This window comes from Catharus ustulatus, chromosome 6 (genome assembly GCF_009819885.2).
Source record: "Catharus ustulatus isolate bCatUst1 chromosome 6, bCatUst1.pri.v2, whole genome shotgun sequence".
Taxonomy (NCBI): Eukaryota; Metazoa; Chordata; class Aves; order Passeriformes; family Turdidae; genus Catharus; species Catharus ustulatus.
Window position 1 is genome coordinate 43,501,848 of NC_046226.1, and position 14,709 is coordinate 43,516,556.

Genomic DNA, 14,709 nt, shown 5'->3' on the forward strand with positions numbered 1-14,709 from the left:
AGTTTGTTTTTTTTTTTTTTTTTTTTTTAAATTTTATACAGGAAATAGTGTTGCTATGCTGTAGCAAATTTGTAGCCAAGCTCCTGGGAGAGTTGGAGGGTTGATTGTAAAACAAGGCAGTTTCACTCACACGCTTGCTATCATACCTGCCTTCTCGTGGGAACTACCAAATGTGTATTTCAGATGATGCCTGGCCTCCAGCCAAGAGATGTCTTTAGGGCATTTTGCCACAGCCTGTGTAATGGACTGGGCGATGGAGGACACCAGTTCTCCAGTTCTGGTTACAGATTCTTTCAGAGGTTAATAGCACGTTGAATTTGGATATGCTTTGCACCACTGTGGAGTTCTCATGGATTTTAATCTGCACTGGATATCTTAAGAACAAGAGGTGTGCCACCAGCACACAGAAATGCTACAGCTCTTCATCTCCTCTGACGTGCTATTTCCATACCCTGTCAGTCCTGGTTGTACCCTGGCACATCAGTCCTAGTGTTCCACTTACTGCTTCCTACAGATGCAGGGATTTCTAGAAGGAAGGAAGGTGGGGTCAGGCAGAAAAGGTAAGAGACTCTTTTCATCTACCCTACATTATTTGATTAAAAAACAATGAAATAAAAAAAATTAAAAATCCATAACAACAGTGACCAGGTCCACAGCCTAGAAGTTACTACATTTCACTTTCCTGACTTTTGCTGTAGTTTAAATTTAAGACTGAATAATAGACCAGTAGTTTGTACCTACTTGATATTGTGCACAAAAGTGATATTTGATAATTGATATGACTATTAATTTGTGGATTTGAGAAAGTAGATAATATCAAGTGAGTTGTCTTTGCAACGCACCCATCCCAGAACCAGGTGGGAAAGATTCAGCATTATATAAATTGACAGGGCCTACATTGAATTGCAAGCCAGCTACACAGTGCACACAGTCAGATTGCATCTCAGTTTTGATTTCAGGACCCCTTCCAGACTAATACTACCATAGCCAGGAAGAGAGCTGACCTCCCATGGTATGCCTCACTGCTGTATCATCCCAGAGCATCACTTCTATTCCATTAGTCTCCTCCCTTGGGCACACAGAGTATTAACATCTTCCTGCTAAATATACGCAAAGGAATATATTTTCACATAATAGCCTTGGTGTAGATGAAAATGAGCATTCCTCATTCCTCTGTCAAACAAGCTATTATTCAAAACAATGATTCTTACTGTGCCAAGAAACTACTTTTGGCTACTTTTTAATACTAAGAGCTATGTGGTTTAGACCATCTGATGGACACAGAAGTGCTTTCTTCATCTCTGTCTACCAGTACAGTTTCTAAACTGGGAGCTTAAACAGAATACTCAACAACCCTGAGTAGAGCCATTAAACAAAACATAGTTTGTGAGTTGTTGCAGCACTGGAGTAAAAGGTCAGTGTAGAGGAATAATGAATTTTTTACTTATGTACAGTTTTTCATATTCAGTGGTATCGAGATGTTTTATAAATTAATACTTAAAAGATAGACATCCTCAACTGAAAAAGAGTGTAGACAAAGGAACAACATTATGTTCGGGCAAAACTGTTGCTCTTTTGAGAAGTTCAGAGGAGTCCTTTCAATTATTTTACTTTGAAGCAGGAGTTACAGAGCAATACTTGTAAATTTTTTGTTTACAAATCAATCATTCTAAAAGATTATTTTATTAATATATGTATTCCCAAATATTTACAAGGTACTCTTTTTGACTGCATTTTATCTGATGGAATATTTAATTTCAGCAATGTCAATACAGTATCTTGCAGAAATGATTCTTACTGTGTATTTGAATAATTATTAGCTAGTGTAGTTCTCATTTTGAATAAATTATTTCAGCCCCTAAAACCACAGAATTATGAATAAGGAATAATACTCTTCTTGACAGATCATAATTTTTTCTTTTAAACACCTGTGTTTCAAAGTTTGAGTAAATATCTTTATTTCTTCAGAACGAGAATGTTTAGTTTTTGAATTTTATTTTTAAAATGTACAATTGATTAATCTTCATTTGGAATAATTTTTAAGGTATAATGGGTTGAAACAGAAATATGTGGGTGACTTTCTCTCTCACATTTTCTGCTACAAATAAAATTTATTTAGGTGATTACTGCCACTGTAGCATGAGTGCAATAAATGAGTAAGACTTTTCATTGACCTCAGTTGTTTTGCACACAGAGAACTGTTATGAAGCATGTTTAGAGTAATATTTTACATGAATGCATTTCCTCCACTTCTCCAAGAAACTACTAAGTCAGGGATTTGATTGTGTCTTTCCCTATGTTTCCTCTTAACAATATACTTGGGGCCTATATTCCCATGAAGTCTATGTGTGGGTTGGGTTCAGAGTCACAGCTTTGCCTCCTGGCCATCCTGGCTACAAACCCACCTGAAGGCTGAGATTCTCTGACCCTGGGATCTTCCCCCATTTCCCTAGCTAGGATTAGGGCAAGGGGATAATCTCCACTTGTACAAGTGGCTGCCTGAAGTGTATTCACCTCCAAAGTGGCAAAACAAATTTACCTCAGGCACCGTGTGCAGACTTATAATTATTCATTAGAACCACCAGCCATGATAGTCCAGCATTTTAACTGCTAATCCAGGTTAACAGCTCTCCTTTGTCTGAGAGTGACAATAAACAAGAAAGTGGCATTTGAGAGACATCACTGGAGAAAAACATTAGGTAGTACACAGCTTAAATTAAGTTTTTTGTCATATACAAACTTGCTTTAATAAACTTTCAACTTGTCAAGATCACAGTTGAAAAACACGTTTAAGGTCCAGCACTCCAGTGCAACTAATATTCTTCTTGACATTTGAAATATTATGTAAGGAGCTTCAGGTGTAAAACGCACTGTAGACAAAAGACTTTCTTGCCTCACAAAGAAACTCATAAAATGCTTGAATTGTCAGGAAAGTGACAGCAGTAAGGGACAAGAATGCAAATGGATTTAGAGCTGTGGTAGCTCCTGAAGGACACAGACATTACAAGACAGTCTGGAAACATCTCTGGACTTATGCTCTCCCCTACAATAAGGTCTAGTCCTTGATTGCACCCTACAGACCACCAGGCTAGCAGAGAGCATGAGGCTTGAGCCAAGTTAAAAACTAAGCCAAAGGAGGAGGATACAAACTTATTTATTCCAGACCTGATCTACCCAGGCTGCCAGGTTTGTGTTTGTTGGGGAGGACAGCTGGCAAAGCAGTGGTGGCTGCCAGCAGCTCCCTTAGCTGCCCATAGCAATATCACAAGCCACAGGATCACCTTTTCTAAAAGTCATTAATAATTACAGTAGGACAAAATGCACCCATTTTACAAAATAGAAAGTGAAATACAAATCACATTAGGCTATCACCACTTAAAAGCAGAGAAGACTTCTGATTTTCTTTAGACCTGGGATGATTGTCTGGGTAAATTGATAAGTTAATGTAGTTGCATGACCTTATGGTCAGCATGGTCTTTTATCAGAAAACACTTGTTCAAGTGGAGTATTTACTGTCACTGACAAAATCAGGGGTGCTACTAATTCAACTGAGATTGGGACAATCAAACACAAGTCAATCTGCACATTCCTAGGAAAAACTGTTGCAATAAATTAGACTTCATCCGAATCCCAGCTCACATTCAAATTACCAGTGTGAAATAATACTAGCAATTCTCAGTCGTTGACTGCACAATCTTTTCTGATTCTTCTCGAAACTTCATCCTCTTTCATCAGGGACACATTAGTCCAATATTGACCCACTAAATTCAAAGACAAAAAAGGAAAGAACTTATCTCCATTGACATATTCCAGTTCTAAACATAAATTTTTCCTATCAAGGAGGTGAAATAAAGGTTACTGCCTGTGACACTGTTCTAGTGGAGAACAGCCTTCCTCACCCCATCAGCATCACTTTACAATTGCAGTGGCAGAGTGGTGTGACTAAGGGGAGCTGGAGGGTGCAGGTAGCTTTTGAAAATCACACAAGTACCTGTTACATCTGTCCACAGGAACCTGTCCATTTCATTCTCAGGTGGAAGGCAGAAATCTAGGCCCCAAAATCATATTATTAAAGTCAAGCAGAGAAAAATACTTATTTTGACTCAGGCACATAACAGCAGATTCAAATATAACTGAGCTTCCCAGATAGAGAACAACTGTGTATTTTCCTCCATTTTCCAGAAACATAGTTCCTCCCCTCTCAACTAATTTCAAAAACTTTAGTTAAGTAAAAAAATAATCTGTTACCTTAAAGGTAAGACCACCCACAAAGTGAGATAGTACAAATGAAAACAGAGCTAAAACTCCAGAACAGCCTTGAAGGCCCAGAATTAGTTTAAATGGCACCTCAGGATCATGTGCAGGAAGGCAGAATGTTGAAGTGTTGTATATATGCATCGATACATATGGGGGCATATCTATAATAAGTTGTAATCTTTCTGGAATGTGTTGTCACTTTAAAGTAATTATAGTATACACTCTGGGTAGGAAAAAAAAAAATCACTGAAAGTGGTGCTCAGACTTCTGAATCCATAACAAAGAGTCATAATTACCTGTTCTTCTTAGCTTGTGAACAACTGTAAAGATATAAAAGTCAATATAAGGAGCAGGTGTTCAGGCACTAGTCTTGAGCATTTTTAACACACTTTCAAGTAGGCTTTTTCCCCTCACAGAATGGTGATCATACCATGTTAGGTATGTCAGCTGTGTAGGCTTCTGACTAATTCCACTGCTGTTAAGAAAAGAAATGTAATTTAGCAAAGCGTGATGAACTGCTGTCAACCTGAATGGAGCTGCCTGTCCATTGTGCTGTCACCCAGCACTTCTGACAGTGAAGACTTGAAAAAGCAAGTTAATGGCTCTTTGTGCACTTGCTCAGGCTAAAAGGAGTTGCACTCTATACCCCTGTCAAGGAAGCGCATGACTGCCATTTGGTGATTTTCCTTGCTCTCTCTCTTCTTCTGCTCTCATATTACAGAGATTAGAACAGCATACTTGGCAAATACCATATGTTCTTTGTTAGACTGAAGGAATACATTTCACAGGGCAAACTAGAAAAATATTGATATAACAGAGCCTTCTGGTACTATTCATTAATGTACTACTTCTTCTATCTTATATGATCCTTAGATATCCATTTTCCGTACTTGATTTGGTTTCTACCACGTCTTGAGACTATTACATTAAGATGCATAATTGGATTGTGATTCTTTATATTTGCAATTCACTGTGCATTCTTCCAGGTTTGTGAGCTCTCTTTTTGGCAAAAGCCTATAACTACATGGATTTTTTAAAAAAATCTGGCTTTCAAAAGTTGCTTGCATACAGTTTATGGCTAACATCATGCTTTAATGGTAGGTAGGAATTTCAGGTCTTTTGATGGTTGATTACCAAATTACTTTGGGAGGACACTGAAAATTAATTATTTCTGTAATTACTTGGAAAACTCAGTGCTTAAAAACCAAGTGCTGGCAGAACCATACCAGTGTACTGCTTTGAACTCTGCCAATATTGAAGTTTACTAAATTTTAATGTGCCAGGGAAGAACTTTTATCAATCTGTGTTAGAAATAAACACATGAGGACTGTATGAGGACTGCAGTACATTAAACAGTAGGATACGTTTATATGTTAATAATTCCTGAGCAGATAGTCTTAGCTCATTTAAATACATTAAATTTGACAAACCAAAACTAAACCAAGACACTCATCTCGTTTAAATCTTAGGTGACAGGATGGTCCAAAATTTGGTTGAAGAAATGTAGGCAGGTTTCTGCAAATCCTCTGGTGTTCAGTCCCCGAAAAGCCTATTTCCAGTGTTGTTTCTTTCAATGGTTTTTAGTACTGTACCATGATAGTCAATAAAGTTATTCACTAAAAAGGTAATAAAACTAGTATTGACCTCAGAGACCACAGAAGAATAGAATTAAATCATACAGGTCAATGGCACTGATTACTTCCTATTGGTTTACCTCAGGATCAAAGGTAGTGAAATGTTGATTTGAGCAGGATAAAAAGAACCTGTCTGTGTAATACACTGCAATAGCAAAAACCTTATACTACTTTTGTAAACATTGCACCCAACACATCTAAAGCACATCTTCAGACTGATATGTAAGGATTAGTTGATGTAGTTGGGTTAAAAGTTCTCTGAAATTCAGTGGTGAATGTGACAAAGGTAATTGAAATTCTCTTTTAATCTTGCTCATTTGCATATAAAATAGTTTTGTTCCAGCCAAATTGCTGGTAAGTTTTTCTAACAAAGGAGACAATATTTGTGAATACTTCTTGATGTACTATTGGGCAAATGATGAATCTGATTCATCTTGTTTGAAGGGGTTTTTTTGTTGGTGGTGCATGTCCTTCCCAGAAAATAGTGTTTACGACAGTTCTGACTATATATAATGTGATTTGATTAATACATGGAAAACCTCTAAAATCTCTATGGATTACATTTTGCATGTACATAATTTTCCCAATACATCTAGGTAAGGATACTTTCCTTAGGAACATTTATTGAGATGCTACTGAAAAGCATACTTTACTTAAAAGCAAATGAAAAAAGGTCTGAGGAGAGTAAGGATCTGAGAACAGAATAGTAAAATCATCATAGTTTTTTTGTTTTTTGTGTTTTGGTTTTTTTTTTTTAATAAACTGAGGATTGTTTCTAATAAAATAAAAAAACAAACTTGATGTGAGTGCCAGCTTATTCCTTTCTTGAGACTCTGCTTTAACTGTATCTATTATCTCAGTAAGCTTTGCAGGATTCTTGAAGCTGACCTGGGGGACACACAGGTGTTTTCTGACACTTGACACTCCATGTCAAACTGTCCCAAGTGCAGAGCAGTAGGTGACTATATTACACACCTCCCAGAAGACAGGTGCCGTGACAGAAGATGTGCTTTTTCTGGATAAGCATTCCTTCTTGGAGTCCTGCTACTCTGAGAGAACTTTGAAACACATGGTAAGTTCCCTTCTTCAGATACTCAGTTATGAGCTTTACAGATGTTTCTATTTAATGTTCAAGAGTTTTCTGATGTACAATAAAGTCTCCTCATATTTGTTCCAGCAGAACTCTCTCCTCAAGAAGCATCTCTCCAGATGTGGTGAGTTCTCTGTGAAGCTGGTGGGACCTGCAGCACTTTCTCACAGTCATGGTCCAGATTGCACTACTAGTTACACTCAGTATAAACCTAGACTCTTTCCAGAGACCATAAAGGAATTTTTATTGTATTATATGGAGTCTTCAAGATATTTTTGTCCTCAAAGCCTCTCTGATTCCAGTTGTTCCTCATGAAGATACTGAAGTGACAATTCCAGATTTACTCATCTTTGCATAGTCTGGAAACTAACAAATCATTATCTTGCACACAAGTGAGGCTGGAGGAATTTCTTTCCTTCCAAACACTCTGAATAAAAGGCATTAATTTACCATGTGCATTTGAGAACTGATTGTTGTTTATGATCCAGTACATTTCTTTTTGCTCCCAGCTATACTGATTTGGGGTTTTTTATGTGTTCTAGAGCCTCCATTACCTTCAATTACTTCCCCATGCTTGAACAACCAGTGCTCTTCACTTTAAAAAATTGTTCCTGTACCTTCTACTGTGCTTTGCCTGCAGAAATCAATCATGGTGAAGTATAGTCAGAATAATTTCCTTCGCACAGCTTATGCTCTACAGGATAAATCTCAGTTTTCCAGGAGAATGATACTTTCATATTTTTTGAATAGATGTCTCATAAATTGGATTGTTTCTACAGCACCATTGCTAGTCCTAATTTCTGAATCTCATAATTGCAAGGTTAACCATCAATTCCTGCTTCATTTCTGAGGCCCTTTACTACTGAATTGCCAGAACCAATTTTTTTATCCCTTTGTGGGGAAGGATGGACATACTAGGCTCAGAGATACCAACAAACGGGTCTTTGTGGTATGTATGGCTATATGGTTGCAAAAGATGTCCTCACTGTACAAATTTGATGCACCAGACCACACCTGATTTTGATCCAAGTTATAAATAAACAGTCTCAACATCTCAATGTCATCCAAACAGCCTTTATCACTGGTCTATCACTGATTTCACCTGCAATTGATCTATAGTATATATATCTTTTTTTCTGCACTAATATTTCTGTTCACTGTCATCATTTGATGACATGGATGAAAATAAAATAATCTATGGCAATCCCATACAATATGTTGCCCTCAGCATAAATAATGCAGCTTGTTCAGATGAACAAACAGACGTCCTAGTTTGTCACAGAAGCCTAGGCTGTTCATGTCATGACTATTGCCACACCAATTACAGTGAAATAGCAATTTCTCCTTTGAAATTACTTACCTGAGGGTGAGTAATTCTTATTTACTTGCAGTAAATAAGAAGCAGCCAGAAGAAAAGGTTTCCTTACAAAGAGGTTTGTCTCCCACTAGATTCTCAGGTGCTAAAACAGCTTAAGAAAAATCTGTTAACTACTCAAACACTAATTGAAAAGGAGTTTTCAGAGAAAAAAAAATTATTTTGTGGACTCCAGATGAGAGTAATATAAAGTAATAATAATTACCTAATAAGGTAATAAGCTTTTATATTTTCTCTTAACCAGACACTCATGGTGACTTTGTGACTTACGTCTTGACCTACCTTCTCTTTACCTCTCCTAAAAGTTATTAATATGCCAAACTGATGCAAGTAGGCTCCACATATGACACCCAGAGTGTGCCAGGTGGGCATCCCCATCGTGTTCTAAGTCACCATCAAGTAGGAACAGATTCAGTAACCTGGAAGAAAGAAAAATGTTTCTGCTCTTCTGTTAAACTCTGCAAAATTAAACAAGAGGTTAAATGCAAACTACTGGCTTCAATGTATGCATCAATGGTCCCTGTATCATTCAAAGATGTGATGTGATGTGGTGAATCAATATAACTTCCCCCTGAAGTGATACCTGTCACTTCAGAACACTGGAACCTTCCTCTATTAAGTTTACTTTGGTGTGGCATTCAGAGGTCACAGGACTGAAGCACCCTAAATCAAGTAAGTAATTGCAGATTAGAGCAACTGTCTGGATTTTTATGACCCCTTAGATACACAACAGTAAATTATCTGATTGCCTCTGTTAGTTCTAAACATTGTTGAAAACATTGTATGCCCCCTGTCTGTGTAATTGTTTGGTTGTAGAGAAGATTCCCAGGGGAGACAGGTAAGAATTTTATGCAATTTGCAAAACCAATATAATCAAAATTATTCTTTTCTGTGATAAATTTCTCCATGGCATTTATTTAAGTACTGTTGCATGCTTTAATTTTGATTTTTCCTGTGGTTTGAATTTATAGAGTAACTCGTCTAACAAAGGCCATAGCATAGATTGAGATTTTTTTTTTTATTTTTTTTTTTATTTTGCTGTAAACATGTTATCTGTGGTGTAATGCAAGAATGAAAAGAACAATTTTCCCTTGGTCAAATAATTCACTAGGAAAAAATTGAATTCCACAAAATAAGTATATGAACCTCTGAAAGTGGCATAACTCAAGTATTGCTTTGAGCTTTTTTTAGAGAGAAAGTGTGCTAAAATAAGTTGTTAAAGAAGTAAGAATGCAGATAAAGTATACAGATGCACTAGAACAGCTAGTATATTTTGAAAAAAAACTAGTATATTTGAGTGTCGTTTTTGGGCACACATGAGGGTTTCGGGAGCAGCCTGTTATGACTTTTACCAAATGCAAAAGAATTTTCCACACTGTAATTTCTGAAGACCAGTGAGTTTTTTACCAGCTTCTTCAGAATACGTGCATAAGTCTGCCAAAAGCAGGAACTGTGAGTGTGTTCACTTGAGTACAGACTGAGATCTCACCCTGCTCATTGCAGAGGAGGTGGATCAGATGACTTTCCAACCCAATCTATTCTGTGATTCTGTAGATTCCACTTGAGTCCACTTTTCAGGTGAAGCTGTATATAGCTGTATTTATGTGATGCTGTTGGCTTCAAATTCTGACACTTGATAGCAATAAAACATGAGAAGGTTTCTATAGATTGGACTAGTTAGACATTTCTCAAAACCAGTTCTGTATTTCTATGTTACATTTCAGCAAATAATTCAAAATATTCCACCCCTGTCTTTACACAGTTGATATTCACTGGTAGATATGATTGCCTTAGCTCACCACCTCCTTTGCCTATTCAGATGGTAATACAAGGATTTCTAAAACACATTATGAAATGGTGATGTTTCTTGGATGCTACTTAAAATGCAATCACCATGAAACAGGTACTTAGCATCTGAAATGTTCTTTTTTGTTTTGGACATTTCGAGAAACATTAGCAGAGATTTAGGAAAGAGCAGTAGTAGATTATTATACATCAGGAAGAATCAAATTAAAGCATACAAAAAAGTTTTTAACTTGGCCAAATCAAGCTGTGAAGAAATGAGTTTGCAGCCTGTAGTAGGTCTATTCGCCCCTTCTAAACTTTTCTAATATATGACTCACCTTCATTCTGGGAGTTCAGGGAGGACCTCAGAATCAGAGTTACAGTTCTGAGAAATCCTGAAAATAAAGGTTTTGCCCAACTCTGAACTGTGGGACTATACTGGGAAAGAGATGACTGTCTAGGAAAGATGTTGAAAAAAAGACTCTCCAGAAAGCTGAGAGTGGCATCTGGGAATTGGATGGAGGGCATGGAAGAGGTAAGGTTGCTTTGGAGTTCAGGAGCAAGTGGATTTCTGTGTCTGCACAGGACTCCTGTGCAAAGAGGTGAGGGCTGCCATGTCCAGGCCTTCTCTTGAGATAAGTAGAGATTTCTGATATAGCTTGACAAGTCAGAAGGATAAGCTGGTGTCCCAACACCATGTCTGTTCCAATGGGAGTGGAGAGCTCTGAAGAAAACCCTGGAAGGGCTGGGTGTCTCCTGGGGATAAACACATCTCTGAAGGAAAGACAGGCTCCCAGAAACACATCGGTATTTGAGTCCATGCCTGTGGCAGGGAATTTCATTACTGTGTACCTGTTCTGCTACCTCTGAAGAACTGTTATTTATGAGAGTTACCTGAAATCAGACTGTCATAGCAGCCATGAGAATAATCATGGATTATGAGAGGTAAAAGGAGGAAGTACAGAGCAGGTGCCTTGGTCTGTTGGGATGTTTCTAAACCAGAATCTACAAATTGTCAAAGATCTGCGTTCCAAACAAAAAACAACTGCTTAGGTTCTGCTGTGTTGAACTAAAGATAACGATGAGGAAGAACTATATGCAATGCAAGGAAAAGATGTCTTAATGTTGATAGTGGAATGTAAAATATTACCAAAGTAATTGATGCATATTACATCAAATGATTCACTAAAATAACACTAGACAAAACATTGAAAATATGTGTGCATTTATGGGGAGATGAAACTAATGATCCAACATCAAGAATTTCCCTACCAGATTCTTATTCCCTACCAGGTTCTGCTTCAGAAGTCTGCATGCATCTTTGTAAATAATGAATATCTAATATATCCTTTTCCTAACTAAAATAACAGGCTCAGTGCATCTCATCTGCAGCATTTGTAGTGGATTTAGTGGGACTTCTGGGACTATCTCCCATCTGAAAAGTTTGCTGTGCCATTACAGCAACCATGAGAAATTGGCATGAATCTTCATTACTTGATAAAAAAATTTTAAGCTATGATTCCTAAACACGTGATTTCACTCAAAATATAGCGTGATTCAAAATACATTGTTTCTGTGATATTTCCACCACAAGTACTAACTTTGTGGTTGTTTTTCCATCTGGATTTGTAAATATTCAAGATTCTGAAATGAGGTTCATATAAATATAGTTTTTGAGGCTTTTCAAAAGAATCAAAGGACCAATATAGTTCCTTGAATTGTGTGTGGTAGTGCAGTGACATCTGAACCAGAGCCAAAACTGAGATCCTACTGTGAAAAGAAAAAATTATCATTTAATAATTAAGAAATGTCTGAATCATGCCTCAAGAAGAATTAAGTATAAAAATACAATTAAAACAGTTTTAACATATGCCAGTCAGTAAAATAACATGAAATAAAATTTCAAGGAAGAAAAGCCAGGCATACTTCCCTGCCACCCGCAAACAGAATGAAAGAGGATAATCAGAATATATAATTAGTGGCAAGAGAGGTGCACTTATTACTTTCATGAAATCTAAAATGAAGTCCTGATTAAGACTTATAATTAATGCTTTTCAAACAGTGATCTGCAAATCCTATTTATTTTGTGCAAAAAATATTCTGCTTGATCTTAACTCTTCAGTTTTTTCTGGATTCACTTGCATCCTTCTATCTGGAAAATAACTCATAATTAATGATGCCATAAATTTTTTTTTTTTCAATCTCCTTTCCATGTCAATATTCTCTACATTTTGCCACACAGATGTCAGGAATTTGAGAAAGAAAGACTTGCAAAGGGGTTTTTTTTTGTCTAACTAGTGTTTAACAGATAAAATAATTCCTAAACTTTCTAAAATTCCTATTTTATGCCTTAAACTTTCCTTTAAACCCTTGGAAATTACAATTTGAGTGGCCACTGAAGAACTTTTTTACAATGAGGGAGGTGAAACACTGTCACAGGTTGCCCAAAGAGGCAGTAGAAATTCCACCTCTGGAAACATTCAGGGTCAGGTTGGACGGGGCTCTGAACAGCATGATCTAGCTGAAGATGTCCCTGTTCATTGCAGAGGATGTTAGATGATCTTTAAATATCCCATTCAACACAACTATTCTATGATTTAATGAAAAATGGAAATTCCATTGTGACTGATTTTAGTGGCTTAGAAAAACTTCACCTGTTGTAATAAAACATAAAAGCATCTAAGCATTGCAAGTTTATTGGAGGCAAGGGTGGGTGAGGCTGGTGAATTACAAAGTTCCAGTTCTGTCCAGGTAGCATTTCCTTGAGAAAGTCTGGGAGTATTATAAAATTTTCAGTTGGTATATTATACAATTTCTACAAGTTCAGAGTGACTTGGTAGTTTGCAAAATATTTTTTTATGGCTGAAAATGGTTTTTTGGGTTTTTTCCCTTGACATTTTATTTTTGTGTTGTCTTGCCTATTATATAAACAACTTTTCATGCAGGAAATTGTACATGCATTATTTTCCTTTCTCTTACTTTATGGTCAGGAGAATAAAATGAATACACACAGCCAGTCACACGATAAAGTAATTGAAGGTCAGGTGGGATATGTTTCTTGTATACAGGATGAAGTTTTCCTTATTTTTCTCTTGGTGTCATGCCCACAAAAATAAGCAGCTTTAAAAATTGACAGATTTATCATCTTGACATGCAATTTTCTGGGTAACTTTTCCAAAGCTGTGGTTAAGCTATGAAGCTATTTCTATTTGGAAAAATAAACTGATTATGATGATGTACAGAATTTTTTACTATATTCAGTTTTTTTCTGGAGTTCTAACCTTGGTCTGTGGTACTGAGGATATTAAATTCCTGGGGCTGATAATTGTGCTCAGTGCTTAAGAACTGCAGGAAAAAGTCATGGTGCTGTAACAGTGGTGTTGAAAATAGTGAGATTTAGTCAATCTTTGGAGCAAGGAGTTGAAGCCTTAGCATGGAATGCTTTTTCTAGACAAAAATTATAATTTCAAAAGTTGGTAACATGCTCCATATGGAAACAACTGCAGCATTATAAAACTATGGGCTATGAGGTAAATAGGAGAAAGATGTAAAATGGGGAACTGTCTATTGGAATATAAAATATTTTCATGGAATTTATAACCATGAAAACCCAAGCAGTCAGATTTAAAAATCAGTGGTGAAATGTGACATATATATGATTTGACTTATAAAAGATTGAAGTTGAGTAATTATTTTGAAACAGCTTTACAGAAAACCAGGCATTTTACTTTTCGGAAAGACTGTCATTTCAGGAGAGATTAAACTGATTGTGCATAGCCCAAAGTATTAAAGTCAGCACTGAGTAACTGTACAAGTTTGTAACTCTTCTCAGGTCTGTCTACTCTATCCCTGGAAAAGTCCCAAAACCAGGACATGGCATTTCACAATATAGTTTAGTGGGCATGGTGGTGTTAGTTAAAAAATTGGACTTGATGGTCTTGGATGTCTTTTCCAACTTTAGTGACTCTATGATTCTATGAAATGTTTAAGGCCAGGTTGAATGGGGATTTGAACAACCTGGTCTAGTGAAAGGTGACCCTACTTTTGGCAGGGGGATTGGAACTAGGGGACCTTGAAAGTCCCTTTCAACCCAACCCATTCTGTGGCTGTAAAGGGGAAACTGGCTTTATGAAAATAAGTATGGGCCAGCAAAATAAATTAATTTGCCATTGGGGATGTTAGATGAAGCAGGTTCATATTATGCTGGCTAATTTTCAGCGACACTTCAGGAAATGTTTTCTGTTCAGTGTCCTTTTCTTGGGGACTGGAGTGGGTGAAGAAGTTCTGTGAACTGAACAAAACTCCTGATGAAAGAGGAAAATTGTTTTAACTTCTCACAATGATAAGAAGTCAGGGAGAGCAGTTCAAACATAACAAGCTCCATAAACTCAATCAGTTGTGAGTTGGTACAGGAGCAGACTCTGAGTGCAGCCATCCATTTCTCCTTTTCATCCCTTTCTGAGGGACAGAAGGTAAGGAAGGGGGATCCTATCTATCACTAAATGTTATGGTGAATTTTAAAAAATGCTATTCTGTGTGAGTTCTTTGTTAGCCATACAAAGCCTGCA